This window comes from Nannospalax galili, unplaced genomic scaffold (genome assembly GCF_000622305.1).
Source record: "Nannospalax galili isolate Female #2095 unplaced genomic scaffold, S.galili_v1.0 scaffold56, whole genome shotgun sequence".
NCBI classification, from domain to species: Eukaryota; Metazoa; Chordata; class Mammalia; order Rodentia; family Spalacidae; genus Nannospalax; species Nannospalax galili.
Window position 1 is genome coordinate 2,271,232 of NW_008340065.1, and position 13,149 is coordinate 2,284,380.

Here is a 13,149-nt window from a genome sequence, read left to right on the forward strand (position 1 = left end):
CAGTCTGGAGATAGCTCAAGGAGACTCTGGATTCAAGCATTAATACTGCAAACAAAAGTACATTCAGTTCTCTGCATGTAATTGTAATATATGTAATATATAATATAGACCTACCATCATCTGTTGGTAGGGAGGCAGCTTTAAACTTACAAACTAGCTTTTTTATTTTATTACACCTAAATTTATTTATTTATTTGTTTATTTATTTATTTTGTCTTTTTGAGACAGGGTCTCCTTGTAGCCCCAGCTGTCCTGGAACTCACTATGTAGATCAGGCTGGCCTCAAACTCACAGAGATCCACCTGCCTCTGCCTCCCAAGTGCTGGGATTAAAGGCATGTGCCACCACGCCCGGCCCAAATTTATTTATTTTTTGTGCATGAAGGTTTCGGGGGTTGGTGTGTAAGTGCCATGGCACAGGGCTAGAAGACGGAGAACAACTTTTGAGACTCAGTACTTTTTTTTTCCATCTTGTGGGTGCTGGGGATTGAACTCAAGTTGTCAGACTTGGCAGCAAGTGCCTTTTATCCACTGAGACATCTCACTAGCCCCAAAATGATTTTTTTTTGTGTGTGTGGTCTTAACAGCATCTTGCCATGTGATCTGGGCTGCCTGGACTTACAGGCATGCGTCACTCTGCCCAACTCTTTAGCCAGTTCGTTCAGATATTTAGGCATGATTTGGATTCTAGTCTCTTAGGCTGTGGGTTGTGATCTCAAATTTGCATAACTAAATGTATAAGATTCCTGGAAAAGTTTGGCAATGTAAAAGGTTTCTAAATATGCAATGACTAAAAATTAATTTAAAATCAAAGGTTTAAAGAGTCCCAGGAGTTTCCGGCAGCATCTTGTGACTTCACTGTAGCCTTGGTTCCTATGCACTTTGCACTGGTGAACCATTGTGCCATGCGATACCAGCAAACCCTGCCTGAAATACCCAGGCTCAGAATCAAGACTAATGTATGCTATGACTTGCAGAGCTTTTATTGCACATACAATTTTCTGCTCTTAGAGGAACAGAACATCTTAATTATGGAAAATAAAGACTTTTAATATTTTCCTGGGCCAGTGAGACAGGTCCATGGGTGAAGGCACTAGCCACCATACATGAAGACCTGAGTTTGGTCCTCAGAACCCCCATGGTAGAAGGAGGGAACTGACTCCTGCAAGCTGTCCTCTGACCTCCACGTGAATGAACATAGCACATGCACACACAAAGGTTATATAGCAGGGGCTTAAACAAGATGCCCTCAAATACAGGAAAGTTAAGCAAACTCAATAGTACTCTTTAATGTTAAGATACACAGTGAGAAAGTCATTGATGGCTTACACAGCACTTTAAATTTTTTAATTTTTATTTATTTATTTATTTATTTTGGTATTTTTGAGACAGGGTCTCCCTGTAGCCCCAGCTGGCCTGAACTCACTATGACCAGACCAGCCTTAGCGCCACCTGCCTCTGCCTCCCAGGTACTGGGATTAAAGGTGCACATTACCACACCTGACTTATTATTTTTATTTTATGTGTATGAGTGTATTGCCTGCATATATGTAAGTGCACCTGTATCATGCAATGTGTGCTAAGGTCAGAAGAGGGTAGGGCATTGGATCCCTCAGGCCTGGAGTTAAAGATGGTTGTTAGCCACCATGTGAGTGCTGGGAATTGAACACAGGTCCTCCACAAGAGCAGCCAATACTCTTAACCACTGACCCATCTCTCCAGCCCTCAGCACTTGTAAATTTAAAATAATTTAATTACATTTATGTATGTATGTATGTATGTATGTATGTATGTGTATGAGTGTGTGTATGTGTATGGTCATGTGTACATGTGCTACTGCATGCATGTATAGAGGTCATAGGACAACTTTCAGAAGTCAGTTCTCTCCTTCCACCATATGGGTCCCAGGGATTGTCCTTAGGTTGTCAGGCTTGGAGGAAAGCTCTTTTAACTACTAAGCAATCTTGCCCACCCACACTCGTAAGTTTTTTGTTCATGGTGCTGGGGCACAACGCCAGGGCCTCATGTATCCTGTGTAAGTGGTCTACCACTGAACTATACACACCCATAAGCAGCTCTGGTAAATGTCTTAAAATTTATTTTAATTTATATTTTGTGAGCCACCTGACCACTTGATATGTACACTGGGAACTGAACCTGGACCAGCAAGTGCTTTTTTTTTTTTTTTAATTTTTGTTTTCTGTTTTTTTTTGAGACAGGGTCTCCTCCCTAGTGCTGGGATTAAAGGCCTGTTCCACCATGCCTGGCTGAAGCAAGTGGTCTTGACCACTGAACCATCTCTCCCCCCCAAGCAATTGTAAATCTTAAACTGCGTGCCTACATGCTATTTCATTTGATCCCCACAGTCTAGTGGCACATATTATTATCCAAATAAATATTATTGTCTTTTTACAAATGAAAAAATTTAAACATTGAGCACAAGAATGATTTAAATAGGACAAATTACTCCTGTCTTACCCAAATTTATCTCTGTTTAAAATATTTTAATTTTTATGTTATGAGTGTATTGTCTGCATGTGTATAAGTGTACCCATGTCATGCAATGCCCATGATGGTCAGAAAAAGGTGTTGGGTTCCCCTGGAACAGGAGTTACAGACAGTTGATAGCTGCCATGTGAGTCCTGGGAATCAAACTCAGGTCCTCTATGGGAGCAGCCAGTGCTCTTAACCACTGAGCCATCTCTCCAGCTCCCAAATTTATCTATTTTAAAAGGTAGATAATAGTCTTGACCTTCTATCACTCCAGAGTTCTATTTTTATCACCTGGGTTCATAATGAATGTTTGCTGATCTCGGGGTTGGTGTAACAGCAGTTTAGCATTTACAGAAAATGAGTGCTGCCGTGATTTCCTTTCCCCAAGACATGTAGGGAGAGAGCATTTCCCTACTTTGGACTTGGCTGTTTGCTTCCAAATATTCAGCTCTGTGTTTATCGCAGATTCAAGTGACAATTAAATGGTAGGCATCACTTTTAGGGTATGATCGATAAAGTATATAATCTAGATGCTCAAAGGTTTCTGGGCTTATGAAAAGACTTTCCTCAGACTCAGTCACCAGTTAATAATATGGATAGTAAGACTTTACTCATCTTGATGGATTAGCCCAGAGCAGGTTATATTTATTACCTCTCCAACATGACTCTGCTTGTTCATTCCATGACATAATGTGGTGAAAAAAAAAAAGAAAAAGACATAGGAATTTACAGTCGGAAGATTTGACCTCATTTCAATTTAACTAGTTGTTCCTAACCATGTAGCCATAAGCAAACAGTGTAAGCCCTCAGAGTATCAATTCTCTTATCGCTAAAATGTAAGTAACAGGGTGAGGGAGATGGCTCAGTAGGTAAAGTGACTGCTGTACAGCAGGAGGACCTGAGTTTGGAGTCCCAGCACAAAAAGCCAAGCATGGCAGTGCACCTGTAACCCTGGTGCTGGGGAGGTGGGTGACAGTGGATCCTGGGGCTCACTAGCCGGTCAGTGCAGCCAAAATTGTGAACTCTAGGTTTGGTGAGAGACCCAGTCTCAAAAAATAAGGTTGAAGCTGGAGAGATGACTCAGTGGTTAAGAGCACTGGCTGTTCTTGTAGAGGATCCGGGTTTGACTCCCAGCACCCACATGGCAGGTAACAACCGTCTAACTCCAGTTTCAAGGAATTTGATAGCCTCTTCTGACCTCCATGGGCATTGCACAACACAGGCACACTTACACATATGCAGGCAATACACTCATACACATAAAGATAATAAAAAAAATATTTTTAAAAATAAGGTGGAGCCGGGCGTGGTGGCGCACGCCTTTAATCCCAGCACTTGGGAGGCAGAGGCAGGTGGATCTCTGTGAGTTTGAGGCCAGCCTGGTCTACATAGTGAGTTCCAGGACAGCTGGGGCTACAAGGAGACTGTCTCAAAAAAGACAACAACAACAACAACAAAATAATATATATATAAGGTGGAGAGTGATAGAGGAAGATACCTAAAGTTGACTTCTGGGCTACATAAATTCATACATGGGAGAGCACATACACATTTACATGCATACACCACATATTCACACACAATAATAATAAAACCTGGATGTGGTGATGCATGCCTTTAATTCCACCACTTGGGAGGTGGAGGCGGGCAGATCTCTGTGAGATCAAAGCCAGCCTGGTCTACAGAGCGAGTTCCAGGTCACCTGGGGCTAAAAGGAAACCCTGTCTCCAAAAAGGCCAAAATACTACTACTAATAATAATAATGATAATGATAATAATAAATAACAATAATGTGCAAATAACAATACAAACTTCCATGAGTGTCACTGGAATCAAATGGAACTATATATATGAAAACTTTAAATATGGAAAAGTACTTATGTGTATTCTCTCTCCCTCCCTCCATTCCTCCCTCTCCCTCTCCCTCCCCAGCAGTGATAATACCTTATCACTGACCTATATTACCAATCTTCATTTTCCTTTTTAATCTCTTTGGCTGAAGAGATGGCTCAGCAGTTAAGAACACATACTGCTCTTCCAGAGGACCCTAGTTCAATTCCTAGCAACCATATCAGGCTGCTCACAACCATCTGAACTCCAGCTCCTGGAGGATCCAACACTTCTGGCTTCTGAGAGTACCTGCATTCGTGTGTACATAACCGCACACAGACACACACATATAAACATAATTAAAAATAAAAATAAGTTATGGCCGGGTGTGGTGGCACACACCTGTAGTCCCAGCACTTGGGAGGCAGAGGCAGGCGGATCTCTGTGAGTTCAAGGCCAGTCTGGTCTACATAGTGAGTTTCAGGACAGCTGGAGCTACAGGGAGACCCTGTTTCAAAAAGGCTAAAATAAATAAATAAATAAAAATAAAAGTAAGTTAATTAAAATAATACCTTTATTTACAAGGTAATAAATGTTCACTCTGGGATATTTTACATAATAAAGACAAGCTGAAAGGAGAAAATCAAGATCATCTGTCAGACTTCCTAGCATGGAAAGAACTTCATACTTCAAACTTCAGGAGATGTCAGAATTCCGGGGACAACTTGAGCTCCACTTCAGTATTTTTAGGGTGTGGCCCCAGAGTTTGCATTTATACAGTACATTCCTAGATATGCAAATATGATGTGGGAGTTAGATGTTGAAGACTACTGACCTTGTGCAGAAGCATGACTTTATGAGTATATGCTTATTTTTCTTGCTTTTCTGTAAACATTGTGTCTCTGTATTGTGTAAAATGTTTTTTATTCAGTAAATTATCTTTCTACACTCATTTTTCCACATATACTGCAGCTGAGCAGTCACAGAAAGCACAGAAGAGGGCTGCCAAACATCTGGGCTCTGGGAAGGATGAGAGAGCTTGAATCTCCATGGAGTACATTATCCAGAAAGACTGCTTTGGCAAAGCCATGGAGATCCTGGAGCTAGGTGATGCTTTGAAATATATTGTCAGCATTTGGGTTAAACATATCTATCTCCTTAGACACTTATCTTTTTATGAAAACATTCAAAATCCTTTCTTCTAGATCCCTCAAATACACAGTACATTATTGTTATCTACCATCACCCTATACTGTGCAATAGCACATAAGCCTTGGGGAAAGTAGGGAGGAGGGAAGGATTGACGGGAAAAGGTGAATCAATGAATACTAAGCTATTGTTATAGAGATGAGTAAGACATCTGGTGTGCATATTTCAAAACATGGCAGACAGGCCACCGGCCCACTTGCAGTATTAAGGATTAAGGATGAAACTGGCCCACTTGCAGTATTAAGGATTAAGGATGAAGGGGCTGGAGAGATGGCTGGCTCAGCGATTAAGGATTAAGGATAGAACCTAGGGCTTTGTGCATACTAGATTAGTACTCTACCAACTGAGCTTCATCTCTTTCCCTTTATAACTGCAAGGTGTTTTTTTTTTTTTTTTTTTTGGTCTTTTTGAGACAGGGTCTCCCTGTAGCCCCAGCTGTCCTGGAACTCACTATGTAGACCAGGCTGGCCTTGAACTCACAGAGATCCACCTGCCTCTACCTCCAGAGTGCTGGGATCAAAGATGTGCGCCACCACGCCTGGCTGCAATATAACTGCAAGTTTTATGATCTCAAAGTCACACAGAATTTCATTCTTTTGACCTGATGTGTGTTTTGATAACTTCTCAAAAAACGCCATCGCTTTCTCTGAAAACTTTTATTTGTTGTTGCTGTTGGGGGAGAGTGTGCATGCCACTACACGTGTATGGAAGTCAGAGAGCAACTTGTGGGGAGTCTGTTCTCTCCTTCCACTATGGGAACTGAACTCAGGTCATCAGGCTTTTGTGTCCAATCCTTATTTCTTCTGAGCCATCTTGCTGGCCCTTTATCTGAATATTTAGCCAGTGACTATAAGGATTTTCTCTCGCTACTTTCTTAGGTATGCAGACAGGAAAGACATCTTCCTGAACCAAGTTTCAAAGTTCTGGAAGAAGGACTCAAAGGCACCCCTTTCCTGAGCATATACATCATCAGCGGAACAGAGACATGCTTGATGTAGTCAGAGTATGGGTCCGTGAATCCGCTATCAGTCAGGCAGAAAATCCTTGAGTCTTCCCTACCTGTTCATCCCACACCTGCATTTTGAGAGAGATCTTGATCTTGTTATATCCACAGCACCCTTCAGGGAGTAATTAACCAGCAGACTGTTGACTGTAGTCATTGACGTTTCCTTAAGGCACCCAGGGCACTTAAATGACAATGTTCTCCAGAACAAATTCCACACATTCTCCTCTAAGATATCTCTCAACATTTTTGTTTTTGCAGAAGTTGTGCAAGTGGGGAAAAACCTGAGGACAACAAACTGGACACATAAGAACTTTTTCCAACAACTCTAACTTGTACTTTGTCTCCTGCAAGCAGTCAGCACTGTTACTGTGTTCTAGGGCAGAGCAGTCAGATTGCCTCCAAGTCTAGAGATAAGAAATAAGAAATGTGATATAGCTTCTTTCAGCATATACATATATATACACGTGTGTATAGCATACACACACATATAGAAACATACACATATGGATATTCACAATATATTTACATATGGGTTTATGTTCCAATATTAGCTTTAAAATTTGTTGTTGTTTTGAGACAGGATCTCCCTATAGCCCCAGAAGACCTAGAACTTGCTATGTAGACCAGGCTGGCCTTGATCTCACAGAGCTCTGCCTGCCTCTGCTTCCTGATTGCTGGGATTAAAGGCATGTTCCATCTCCCCTGACTCCAATATTAGTTTTTAAAAAAAAGAATTCTTGGGATGGGCATGGTGGCGCATGCCTTTAATCCCAGCACCCGGGAGGCAGAGGCAGGCGGATCTCTGTGAGTTCAAGGCCAGTCTGGTCTACATAGTGAGTTCCAGGACAGCTGGGGCTACAGGGAGACCCTGTCTCAAAAAGACCAAAAAAAAAGAAAAAAAATTCTTACTGGGTATTACTCCTGTTTTGCTCAGTCCAGAGCAACACTAATCTGGGCAACTGTTCAACCTCAGAGGTGCCTGGGTTGAAAATAGTTAAGTCTGCCAGGTGTGGTGGCATACACCTTTAATTCCAGCACTCGGGAGGCAGAGGCAGGTGTATCTCTGTGAGTTTGAGGCCAGCCTGGTCTCCATTAGTGAATCCAGGCCAGCTGTGGCTACATGGAGACCCCTGTCTCAAAAAAAAAGAAAGAAAGAAAGAAAGAAAGAAAGAAAGAAAGAAAGAAAGAAAGAAAGAAAGAAAGAAAGAAAATAGTTAAGTCTGACCAGTTTTAACTACCTGTGTCATGATGATAGGTGAGGGTGTTGCTACTGTGACTTGTTTGGAATAGCAGAATTTGGAGAAATCCTTTCCTTAGGGGAAAACAATATTTTAATTTGTGAGTGTTTAAATAAAAAATAAGTACTTCTTTGGCAATGGTAGAAGAAAATAATCAGCTTTAAAATAAAAAAATAAAACTGGGTTTCTTTTGGGAAGGAATATCATACTTTATAAACTATTTAGGATGACAGGTGATGAAAGATTTTAAATTTTACATTTATCAGCTGCTTAAAAGCAAAATTTCTGCTGTTGTTACTTTGAAACTAAAAGAACGTAATTTCAAGAGGTAACATGAAAATGATTTTTTTTTTTTTCAGAATTTTGAGGCAGGGGCTCATTCTATAGCTCAGACTGGCCTCAAATGCAAAGAGACCCACCTGCCTCTGTCTCCCAAGTGCTGGAATAAAGGCTTATGCCACCACAGCTGATCAGAATCACCAATGCATGCAGTACTCTGGAAGTGAAGTTACAGGCAGTTGTGAGTCACCATATGGGTGCTGGGAACTGAACCTGGGTCCTCTACAAGAGCAGCCAGTGCTCCTAACCACTGAGTCATTGCTCCAGCCCCTATTTTATAATTGAAAAAAACTTTTTTTTTTTTGGTCTTTTTGAGACAGGGTCTCCCTGTAGCCCCAGCTGGCCTGGAACTCACTATGTAGACCAGGCTGGCCTTGAACTCACAGAGATCCCCCTGCTTCTGCCTCCCAAGTGCTGGGATCAAAGGCCTGTACCACCATACCAAGCTTAAAATTTTTATTTTACTTATTGTTTTTATTTTATGTTTATGAATGTATTGCTTGCATATATGTAAATGCGCCCATATACTACAATGTCCATGGAGGTCAGAAGAGAGCATATGATTCCTTTGGAGCTGGAGCTATAGACGGTTATTACAGATGCCACGTGGGAGCTGGGAATTGAACCCGCATCTTCCACAAGAGCAACCAGTGCTCTTAACCACTGAGCCATCTCTCCAACCCTGTTTTTTAATTTTTGAGACATGGTCTCGTGAAGCCTATGCTGGCTTCAGACTCAAGTGGCCTTGAACTCACTATGTAACTGAGGATGACTTTGATTTCTTGATCCTCTACCTCCCAAGTGCTGAAATTGTAAGTATGCACCATCACATGTTTTCTTTAAGATTTTTTTTTGTCTTTTTGAGACAGGGTCTTCCTGTAGCCCCAGCTGGACTGGAACTCACTATGTAGATCAGGCTGGCCTTGAACTCATAGAGATCCACCTGTCTCTGCCTCTCAAGTGCTGGGATTAAAGGCATGCACTGGCCAGGTTTTTTTTTGTTTGTTTGTTTTTTTGAGACAGGTTCTCCCTGTAGCTCCAGCTGGCCTGGAACTTGCTATGTAGACCATGTAGACTAGGCTAGCCTTGACCTCACAGAGATCCACCTGCCTCTGCCTCTGCCTCCCTGGGATTAAAGGCATGTGCCACCCTGCCCAGCATCCATCACATGGTTTTACATGGTGCTAAGGATTAAACCTAGGCCTTCATGTGTGAAAATCATTTATGCTAACACCTTATACACAAAGTATGAAAATAATTTTATGTAATATTTTTAGTGTATCCATATTTTAACAATGATCCATCATATGAGGTCAGGTGTAGAACTTTACACTTAGGGTATCATGTTGATACTTAAAAAGTTCAGGTTTGGGAGCTGGAGAGATGGCTCAGTGATTAAGAGTTCTGACTGCTCTTGTAGAGGACCTAGGCTTGATTCCCAGCTCCCATATGGCAGCTAACAACCATCCATAAACTCTAGTTCCGGGGGATCTGACACATTCTTCTGACTTCTGTGAGCATTGCACTACATGGGTGCACTTATATACATGCAGGCAATACACTCATACACATAGTAAAAATAATAAATAGAAAATATTTTGAGCTTTGGTTTTGAATTTTGGTTTTCTTTTTTCTTTAGTGTTTTGTTTAGATTTATTTTATTTTCTATGTATGTGAATGTGTTGTGTGTGTGCACACTTGTGTGTGGGTGCCCAAAGAGACCAGAAGAAGGCATCAGATCCCATAGACCTGGAGTTATAGGTGATTGTGAACAACCTGGGTCTTCTGTAGGAGCAGTAAGGACTCTTAACTTCTGAGCCATCTCTCCAGCTCCAGGTTTTGGATTTTGGGTGAGGGATGTTTAACATATACTATCTCTAAGTTGAGGTCTTTTATGTATATACCATTAGATGAGGCTTAAGTGAACTCTAGATACTTTTTTTTTTTTTTTTTTTTTTTTAGAGACAGGATCTCCTTGTAGTCCCAGCTGGCCTAGAACTCACTATGTATACCAGGCTGGCCTTGAATTCACAGAGATCTGCCTGCCTCTGGCCCCCTAGTGCTCAGCACCCACTTGGCAGCTAACAACCATCCATAAGTCCAATTCCAGAGGGTCAGACACTCTTTTCTGACCTCCAAAGGCATGTATGTAAGTAGGCAATACACTCACACACAAAAAATAAAAATAATGACTAAAATATTTTTTTTAAAAGAGAGAGCAAGAACCAGGAGTCCCATTGCATCCTTCAAGGACATACGCCTAATGATTTAACTTTCACTGTGCTGCACCTCCTAATGTTTCTATCACCTCCCAAAATGTAGTCAGCTGAGATTAAGCATTCGATGCGTGAGCTTTGGGGGGGAGGGGTGGCATATAAGATAAAATGTAAACTACTAAAAAAAAAGTAAACTATTGACATCATTATAGAATTCAGTATGGATTAGCCTAAAAAAGCTAATCACAGAACTGAAGAGATGGCTCGGTGGTTACGAGCACTGGCTGCTCTTGCAGAGGACCTCGGTTCAATTCTCAGCATGCAAATGGTGGCTAGCGATCATCTGCAACTCCAATTTCATGGGATCTGGCACCGTCTTTTGGCCTCCACAGGCAATGCATGATTTGGGTGCACCAACATACATGCATGTGAAACACTTATACACATAAAATAAAAATAATAGCCTGGTGTGGTGGTGCACGCCTGTAGTCCCAGCACTTGGGAGGCAGAGGCAGGCAGATCTCTGTGAGTTCAAGGCCAGTCTGGTCTACATAGCGAGTTCTAGGACAGCTGGGGCTACAGGGAGAGCCTGCTTCAAAAAGACAAAAAATAATAATAAATTATTTCTAAAAAGCTAAACAGAAGTATCATACAATCTAGCTATAGAACTACTTGGAATATACCCAAAGGAATCTAAGTCAGCATACCAAGAAAATACCTTCACACCTATACTTACTACACCACTATTCACAATAGCTAAGTTGTATAATCAACTGAAGTGTCTATCAATGCCTCAGATAAATGGATAAAGAAAAATCACACACACACAAAATGGGGTTTTATTTAGTTATAAGCAAAAATGGAATTATGTAATTTTCAGGAAAATGGGTGTTCCTTTCTCTAGGTCGCCCTTCTTGCCACCTTCACTAAATTCTGGAGATCATCATTTTTAGCAAAGAAAAAGACACACAGCGCATGGTTTCTTTGATTTGTGGATGGTAGTGCTTATCACACACATGCGCATGTGCACCATGAAAATATAAGCACGACTATTTGAGAAAAGAAAGGGAACTAGTAGGAGGGGAGGGGGCAACAGAAGGCAATAGGGGTAAATATGATCAAAGTATATGATATACTTGAACAAAAATATTCTGTGGTTGTTGCTGCTCTCTGAGCTTTGCCATGTCACCCAAGGAGCACAAGAAGAATAAAGACTGCAGAAAGTTGACCAAGAGAGACAAAGACCCAGTAAACAAGTCTGGGTAGGGCCAAAAAGAAGTGGTCCAAAGGCAAAGTTTAGGACAAACAACCTAGACCTGTTTGACTAACTATAAGGAAGTTTCCAACTATAAGCTTATAACCCTACATGTGGTCTCTGGGAGACTGAAGACTCAAGGTTCCCTGGCCAGGGCAGCCCTTCAGGAGCTCCTTAATAAAAGACTTACCAAACTGGTTTCAAAGCACAGAGCCCAAGTAATTTACCTTAGAAACAAAAAGGGTGGAGATGCCCCAGCTGCTGGTGAAGATTCATGAATAGGTTTAACTGACTGTACATTTGAAAATATATAACTTTATTAAATTAAAAATGCCATAATGAAACCCATCAATTTGTACATGGAGAAAACACTAGAAAGTTTTCTTTTGTGTGTAAATATCTTTGTTTATTTTGAGACAGGGTCTCCCTGTAGCCCCAGCTGGCCTGGAACTTGCTATGTAGAGTGGGCTAGGCTTGATCTCACAGAGATCCCAGCCTCTGCCTCTGGAGCACTGGGATTAAAGGCATGTACCAACACACCTGCTACTAGGAAGTTTTTTTAAGTTGATGGGGATAAAAGGATCCAGGGGTTGGGGAAGTGGCTCAGTTGGTAAGATGCTTGCTGAACAAGCATGAGGATCCCCAGAACCTATGTCAAAAGCTAAGTGCAACAATGCAAGTCTGTAATCCTAGTTCTGGGGCAGTGGAGACAGGAGGATCCCTGGGACTTGCTGGTTAGCTAGTCTAGCTGGATCTGTGGGCTCCAGGGTCAACGAGAGACCCAATGTCAAAAAATAAGGTGGAGCTGAGTATGGTGGCACGTGCACTCAAGGCCAGCCTGGTCTACATAGCAAGTTCCAGACCAGCCTGAGCTATAAGGAGACCTTGTCTCAAAAAAAAACAAACAGGAAAAAAAAAACTCCCACAAACAAAACAAAAAATAAGGTGGAACCAAAGGACATTTTTGGGGACACAAATTTGACTCTTACAGGCCTTAATGTAATATATATGATTATCTAATAGATATCATTATATACTATGTAATAGACATGAAATTGGGCAGGGGTAGTAAGGAGGCATGCAAATAGAGGATCTAAATATGGTCAAAATATAAGAAATTTGAAAATTTCAATTAAAAAAGAAAAAAAAAGGTGGAGGTTCAGGTGAAATGGCTCAGTGGGTAAGCTCTTGCCTCCAAGTCTGATGACCTAAGCTCAATTCCAGAGGCCCAGGTGGTAGAGGAGAGAACTGACTCCCACAAGTTCTCCCAATCTCCACACGTGCACCATGGCATGTGGGCACCCACACATACCCACCCACAAATCAATAAATGTAAACAATCAAAAAAATAGGATGGAGAGTATAGAAGAAGACACTTGATGTCAACCTCTGACCTCTACATATACACATATGCATGTGTAACCACATACACATGCACACACATGAACACATACACACACAAAGATCCAAACTACAACACTGGTTTTCCTGCTTGGACCTTTGCAAAGTTATTTTTATTTATTTATTTTTTTTATTTAGTTTGAACATTTGTTTATTTATTTAT

At 41.3% G+C, this 13,149-nt stretch overlaps 1 pseudogene; it reads left to right on the plus strand.

The window, feature by feature from the left end:
- The first annotated feature begins 11,512 nt into the window (after window positions 1-11,512).
- LOC103735623 lies at window positions 11,513-11,863 on the plus strand (annotated as a pseudogene).
- The last annotated feature ends 1,286 nt before the right edge of the window (window positions 11,864-13,149 follow it).